The sequence below is a fragment of the Odocoileus virginianus genome, chromosome 5 (genome assembly GCF_023699985.2).
Source record: "Odocoileus virginianus isolate 20LAN1187 ecotype Illinois chromosome 5, Ovbor_1.2, whole genome shotgun sequence".
Lineage (NCBI taxonomy): Eukaryota > Metazoa > Chordata > Mammalia > Artiodactyla > Cervidae > Odocoileus > Odocoileus virginianus.
In genome coordinates this window covers 111,196-119,329 of record NC_069678.1, presented here as the reverse complement: position 1 = coordinate 119,329, position 8,134 = coordinate 111,196, and the positions used below count along the sequence as shown (strand labels likewise).

At 43.4% G+C, this 8,134-nt stretch overlaps 1 long non-coding RNA gene across 1 annotated transcript; it reads right to left on the bottom strand.

Moving 5' to 3' along the window:
- Positions 1–991: 991 nt before the first annotated feature.
- On the bottom strand, positions 992–5,805 carry LOC139035020 (uncharacterized). The gene is made up of 3 exons (XR_011487540.1): positions 5,718–5,805; positions 2,364–2,443; positions 992–1,078 (listed from the first exon to the last, which is right to left on the bottom strand). It is a non-coding gene; the product is annotated as an uncharacterized lncRNA (long non-coding RNA).
- Positions 5,806–8,134: the final 2,329 nt, after the last annotated feature.

The window sequence follows — 8,134 nt, the reverse complement described above, 5'->3', positions numbered from 1 at the left end:
GTCTCCTTTTCCAGGAAGGGTACCCACCTGAGGTGGGACACAAAGAGGACCCTGCTTCTCCAGTCTGAGCTTTCAGTGCCTTCATTGTCTTTTAGGTTTTCTCCTCTGCTCTCATTGGTGGGGTATCTCAGCCCTCATATGGGTCATTTCTTTATGAAGATTTCTGTGGCTCCCAAATATGGCTGCCGCTACTCTCTGTGTCCCTAGGGCGAGCTGCAGCACCTCTACCGCTCCAGGAGACCCTCCAAGACCAGCAGGAAAGCAAATGGGAACAGGTGGGTTAAGTGGTCTGCAGTGCCTATGGCCACAAGCTGTGGAGAGGAAGAACAGGAAGGCCACTGCTCTGAAGAGACATAAGGGGACTTCCCTGGTGGTCTAGTGGTTAAGAATCCACCTGCCAGTGCAGGGGACACAGTTTGATCCCTGGTCCGAGAAGATTCCACATGCCTCTGAGCAACTAAGCCCATGTACCACAACTACTGAAGCTCCCATGCCTAGAGCCCATGCTCCACATCAAGAGAAGTCACCACAATGAGAAGCCTATGCACTGCAACTAGAGAGCAGCCCCCAATTGCTACAACTAGAGAAAGACTGGCACAGAACAAAGACCCAGTGCAGCCAAAAATAAATAAAATCTTAGAATATGTAAATATAGAAACATAAGAAAAAAAGGACCTCAGTTATTTTATTCTCCTCTTGGAGAATGAGATGGCAGAGGTCAGTTCTGGGGCTCCACAGTTCTAGGCTTTCTCTTAAGTCACCTTTCTTCAGATGAGCTGAAAGAAATCATGACTGACAGAAATGGGGTCAATAAAGAGTGTCCCAGAGGAGCATGAGACCATAAGGGGCAGCCCCTCATTAGAGATGGTCAGAACAATGACATGGTCAATATCAACCCTATTAAGGTGGGGAGGACATACTGAACAATTATGTAAGCAGAGAACCCCAAAATGATCAAAGAATCACAGTAAAAATCTTGTGCTCACCTTTATGTGACTGTTTTCAAGCCCTTGTAATGTCAAGGACACCAGGAAAGGCATGTTGGAGGAATGTCTTTTTAATGTTATGAACCAAACCTCTAAAGAATACAGAGAGTACAGTACTTAATTCCACATAACATTATCCAAGAATTCATCATCTATTTCTATTTCCAATGGCAGATTTTTTTTTTAGCTTCTTGTTCTGAGCCCAACAGGCAAGGTTTTAATATCAAGAACCATTTATTAGCACAGGGTGAACAAGGAGAGCAAAGGAACAGCTACTGTTACTAAGTTCTCCCAAAGTACTCTGAATGCAATCTTTCCCTTATTTTGACTGAAATAAATAGAAGATCTATTTTTAGAATGAAAATTAAAATTAAATGTCTCTGTTCTCCAATTTTTATTCTGCTCATGCCTGGTCATGGAGACCAGGGTAACTGAGTTCCCAATTTGGTACAGTCTGGGCTCTTTGTCAAAGGAAGTCAAGTCAATCCAACCTCAAATCTCTTCTGTGAGTCAGCTCCTTACCCTCAAAATTCACAACAACGAGTGAACCAAACAGGCAGCAGCACCCACCATGCAAGTAAGTGATATATCTGCACTGCACCTGGCTGAGATTACCCGAGAAAACAGAGTAGTCAAAAAATAGAAGAGAACAGAGAAAAATCATATGATTTAAGCTTTTCCAGGACATCACTTTAGTCAACGAGTGTGAACTCAAAGAAATCTCTCAATAAGGGGTTAGCTGTTGGCAAAGATAAATGGTGGGTTCAGAAGCTGTTCAGTGTGGCAATAGTATGGAGAAAAAGAGTATTCTTATAAATGATGGAAATATGACTTGGTAAAGCATTGTTTCAAGGAAATAGGGCAGGCATTAGCCAAATTAGATATGCACCTACAAATATACTTCTAAACTGGGCAATTCCCGTTACAGGAATATATACTAGAGAAATACTTACACAGACAAAGATGGAGAAATACTTGGCCCTCTATATCTGTTAGGGGAACTATTGACTGGAACTACCCACCCTCCCCCAGCACCATAATAGCCACTTGCGTGAGTTCTCTTAAACAGGAGGTCCTGGTAAGCAGTGTGGGACTGTTAATAACAAGATACTGAAATGGAGCAGGACCATATGGTCCTTGCCCACCAACCATGTCCTCTGCCTGCCTTTTGCCTGTGGAAAAATTTAGTCACATAATAAGTTTAATCAGAGAAATGAGAAATGCTGAAACAAAGGAAAACAGTCTAAGGAGGTTAAGTAATAATAATGTAGTCATTAAACACAGGCAAGGACCGTTAGCTCTTTCTCAAGTGCCCAATAGATAATATCTCAATAGATAATATTCTGAGCCATATCCTGTGAGCTGTCTTACAGATACCAAAACACCAGGTGGAGAAGTTAACTGCATGATGACCAGACTATATCCAGGACTTAAGCTGCCACAATTTCAAGAATCGACTGCAAAGAAAGGGGAACAAGTGTACTATGGAACTGAAGATTAACTGTACCTAAAACAACCAAGATGATGCTGGTCACACCACTGATGACCAACTGAAGTTGACTGTTAGAGATGACTGTGCTGTTTCTGCATGTTACTTCCCCCCACGCATCTCCCCACCCCCATCTTTAAAAGCTCTCACCCACTACTTGTGGGGGGGGGGGGGGGGCGACCTTTGGACAGATGTCTGCCACCCTCCCCTCCAGTTGCTGGCATCTGAAGTAAAACAAACTTTCCTTTCCACCAACCTGGCCTGCTTATTGGCTTTTGATTGGTGAGCAGCTGGACCCCTCACGCATACCTTTCAGTAACAATACCACCAGCCAGAATTTGGGAAAGGTCAAAAGGAGAAAGGAGACTCCAGGCCATATGCCCTACCAACCTCCAAGAATCCTTCCAGCTGGATCCATCTTGGTTGAGTGATGTGCATGCCACCAGTAAGGACCCTAAGAGTTATTGGCTGGAGATTACCTGGAAACTAACCCCATCACCATAAAATCCGAGACTGAGAGTCACATGGCATAGCAATTCTCCCATGTTCCCTTACCCTGCTGCTCTCTGCCCAAGGGCCACTTCCTAATAAAGTCTCTTGCTTTCTGTGTCTCCTTAGACAATTCATTTCTAAGTGTTAGACAAGAGCCCACTCTTGGGCCCTGGAAGAGGCCCCCTTTCCTGCAACATATCCATGGGTTAGGCACCCAAAAATTCAACTGCAGATTAAAATATTCAGAAAAAATTTCCCAGAAAGTTCCAAAAGCAAAACTTAAATCTGTTGGGCATATTTACATATAATTTACATTGTATTAGGTGTTTAAGTAACCTGAGATGATTTAAAGTGTACAGGAGGATGTGAATAGGTTATATGCAAATGTTATACCACTTTATATAGTGAACTTGAGCATCTGCAGATTTTAGTATCAGTGGGGGGTCCTGAAACCAATCCCAGGAGTATACTGAAATATGACTGGATTACATATAGATATCCTCTGAAGTATTACCTATATAAACACTAGAGCCAATTTCATGTCTATTAATTGGAGACCACTTATTTATAATAATCCATTCATATTCTGGGTCTGTAGTTGTTTAAAAGAACAAAACAGATGATAAGAATGCTGACAATGAAAGACTGATACAAGCTACCATGTATCGAGTGTTTACTACGTGCTAGGCATTGGCGTGCTGCGATTCATGGGGTCGCAGAGAGTTGGACACGATTGAGCGACTGAACTGAACTGAACTGAACTGAGGCACTGGACTAAATGCTTTACCTGCATAACTTATTTAAAACCTTGGGAAACCCATGTAGGAAGAACTCCTATTTGTCCCATTTTTAAGCGACAAATTGAGCCACAAAATATTCCAGAAACTTAGTCAAAGTCACACCGTAACTCAGTCAAGTTTGAACCTACAACTTGAGATACCAGAGTGCTCTGATTTCTCGTTATAGAGATTTCCAATGAGAAAGAAAAATACCAGTCTCTGATGCCCTGAGATGACCTGACACTTACAGTCTGACTGATTTCTTCTCTTGTTGGAAATAAACAATCTCAGATACAGAATATCAACTTAAGGTTTTTCTGAGACCTTGATAAAATCAATAAAAGAAGGCACCCTCATAATTATGCCCAGAAAAAAAGAAGGTCACTGGGCAACCTACAAAATCTCAAACATCTTCTTCTTTTCATAAGGAAATGACTGCTACTTCCTTACTCCAATCATAGAATTGCCCATACTAACAGTATTCAATATGGAGCAAACTGCGTTTTTTCCAATCTTTCCCCAATCACAAATCACCCAACCAAGCCCAAATCCTATAACAGGATTACACCCAACCACACCTTGAAACCAAGTATTCTGAAGGCCAAGTTCCTCTGGGAGTTTATTTTTAAATTATCTATCAAAAATATTATTCCTTTTCTTGTCCAACATCTGATCCTCTCAAGACTGAGTATCAAAGAAAAGGGGGGCACTGAAATGAAACAGGACCCTGTGGGGCTCTCCTATTTACAAAAGCCTTTCCATGTTCCTCATTTCATATTTGTAAGGGAAAAGTTTCAGCTTCCGAGACCTTCACTGGGTTTCAAAGGGCAGATTCAAACAGTTACTAATTAGAGTGAGGGAATGCAGAGACTAAAGCAGTCAAGAAATAATAATACATGTTCTGAGTTAAAGTTGGCCAAAAGGGAAATATGGGCAACATTTAGACATGGAGGTGAAGCAGCTGTTATTCTCTGAAGGTCATTCACAGTATCAAGCAGATACCAGATCACCACAAATCTCAAAGCCCTACAGATACTTAGCAGCAGGTTCCAAGAGGTGACAGCTACACTGAGACACACCTTTCCGCAGACCTCCCTAAGCTTCACTTTGGTAGCTGGAAGCACTGGGACTGTTGGATTGACAGGTTTGCTGACTCTTCAACTTTCCTCCTGAGCTTTCACTTCTCCAATTCTTTCCACAACTGGAAAGGAAGAAACAATAATGCAGCCATGGGGCAGGGTCCAGGTTCCAACTCAAGGAACGTACATAACTACCTGATACATACCTCTTAATTTCTTCAGGAACTAGGGCCTCACCCACGTGGGAAGGATGGTGGGAGGACGGTAAATCAGGCCGAGCACAGGCCCCGGAACCCCAGATTAGTCAGAGCCGGAAGACTGAGATTCCTGGAACAGGACCCTGTTACCTCACCACCAGTCCAGGAAGATCACATACCCTGCAGCTCTCCCTCTAAATACTGCCTATAAAAACTCTTCCCCAAAACTTATCAGGAACTTTGAGCCTTTTGAACAGGAGTCCGCTTTCTCCTTGCCCGGCCCTGCAATAAGCCTTTCTCTGCTCCAGAATCCTGCATTTCCTTTTGTTTGGCCTTACTGTGCCTCCAGTACACAAACTCCTGTTACACAATTCAGCAGAGTCTGAAGGGCATGGGTGCGCATAGTGTGAAGTGTGGCATGGTGGTCGCTTCGGTTTCCACCCTACAACGAAGCGCAGCGCCTCCCCTCCCATTCTACCCTGGGGTCCCAGGGAGAGGACATCCCACGAAGTCCCAAGGGTTCTTCTGGGGACGTTCAGAGTTCCCAGGGCAGCGGGAAGAGGACAATTGCAAAGAGGAAAGGGACTGTTTTTTGTTTTCCTTGCGGGAATTTTACCTCAGGGCAGAAAACACTAGAAATGCAGAGAGAGCAGGTGCATTTAGGGGAGGTCTAAAAGCCCCTCCCTGTCGCTCACCCCAAAAGGATTTCAACTCTTTCCACGACGTCCAAACCTGAAGAGACGCCCGCGGGCCGGGGCCCCCTGGCGTCGCGGAGGAAGCGGCTCGGATCCGGGTGACAAGAGGCGGGGCAGGAGGCGGGTCCTGGGCCCTCCTGGCTGAGCACGGCCTGGATCAGCTATGGGATAGCACACCCAGTCGTGATTCCATGGTGTAGTGGTGAGCACTCTGGACTGTGAATCCAGCGATCCATGTTCAAGTTTCAGTGGAACCTTTCTATTTAACTAGAAGGAGACTTTTTACTCCCCTAATAAGACCTGTTTTCCGGCCCTCGCGTCCACGAGCAGCGTGGTGTGCAGACTTGGCAGGCAGGTGTTAGATCACCCCGGGCGTCCCCGCTGGACCCGGGCGGCTCTGCCCATCTCTGGCTGTCGGGAGTCCCGGTCCTGCCTCCAGGGGGCGCAGCGACCGAGCCATTGCCACCCCCCGGTCGGGTCCCTTGGGTCTCGCGGGTAAAAGGCAGAGACAGAGCCCATGGAGTCCTGCACGCCTAGGGGGCTTCGCACCGCACGTCTTGTAACTGCACTGCTGTCCTTGTGAGTAAATGGTGGCGGGGGTTGCAGGGGGCTGCGATGTCGCTGATCAGCCAGGATGGCAGCTTTCGGGTCGAGGGTTCCAGACCTGAATGGGAAGAACTGTATTTTCTTCAGGTGCCCTATTATTCCTAATTTTAATTGATGTTATTCCAGTTTAGTTCGATTTTATTTAGAATTTCTCGTTCCTAGGTCTTCATTGGACGTGGAAAGCCACTGTTAGGCTAAGATTTGAAGCTTGACTCCAGGAAGTCTCGTCCTTTCTTCTCAAGTTCAGCCAGAAAGAGGAGAAAGTTCAAGGATCCAGCATCTGGGGAGACCAGGGGTCCCTGACCCACCTCCACCCAGGCCTTTGAGACACCTGCTGATCTTATAGTCAAGGCTAGACTATAAGGAATATACCTTGTTTGGTGACATGTTAGTTGGAAGCCACATTCATTTTGTTATCATTATAAAATGAATTTCTAAGGTGTCACCTCTAGACATGGAGAACATAGTGTAAAAATTAATCTGTTTAAGGCTTCTGTGGAACAAGCATATGGATAAGAACTATACCAAGAGACTATAAAACACAATAATTTATATGTACCCCCAGGACAGTGACAAAATAAAACTGCTTTCCTCAATCATATTGCTATTGGCGTTGTTGGTATTTCTTTATTATTTTGTCTATAATGCACAGAAAAGTAAAGGAGACTATGAGATACCACATTTCTATTACTTCCAGTGTCATTAAAAACAAAACTACTGGTATTAGTGGAAAGAGATTCAGCTGGAAGATAGATATTCAATTAAAAAAACCTATAGTTCTGAATTCAAATTATGAATATATATGAATACAAACAAGTATGAATATATATTTGCTACCTCAGCCCACTGGAAAGATGTAGAGATAAAAGTTCTAATGGATATCTTTAGGTTAAACAATTTGATTTCGAAATAATGTTTTGCACCAAGAGAAACCAGAGATTCTTAGAGAAATGACTGACTCCAAGTCAGAAAACAGTCAAGATGAGACAGAAGCACCTTGTTATATTGATATCAAGAAAGGTCTCAAAGATAATTAGAAACTTACCAAAGGATGAAGGAGCCAACTCAAAGTCACTTTCACTACTGAAAGAAGGTAATTGAAGTATCAGTAAGGGCTATATTACAATGAATGGAATTACTTTAATGTGCTTTAAACTTCAAATTCATATTAGCACAGGGGGGATAAAAGAAATAAGCTTATTGGTGACCACAGTGGATGCTTAGGAAATTGCTCATTAAGTTGCAGTTTTCTTTACAGAGGGTACCACTAAGTAAGTAAGCAGTATTTAGGGGAAGTTTCTTTTTATACAGTTGTTCCAGTAAATAACACATAATGATAGAATATCACCATTTTGCTCCACATAATCAGTTAATGGGCATACAGGTTGAACTCAAAGCACTGCTAATATTATTTGAAGAAACACACGGGACTTGATGTATCTCCTGATCAGAGAGCACACACCACTTCTGAAGCAGTCTTGCCAAGATATTAAACATGAATCTCCTCAATCTCTATGACAAATAGAAGGGGGAAACGTGGAAGCAATAACAGATTTAATTTCTTGGGCTCCAAAATCACTGTATATGATGACCGCAGCCATGAAATTAAAAGAGAGGTTTCTCCTTAGAAGGAAAGCTATGATAAACTAGACAGTGTATTAAAAAGCAGAGACATCACTTTGCCAACAAAGGTCCATAAAGACAAAGCTATGGTTTTTCCAGTAGTCATGTATAGATATGAGAGTTAGTCATAAAAAAGGCTGATGCTTTCTAACTGGGGTCCTGGAGAAGACTCTTGAGAGTCCCTTGGA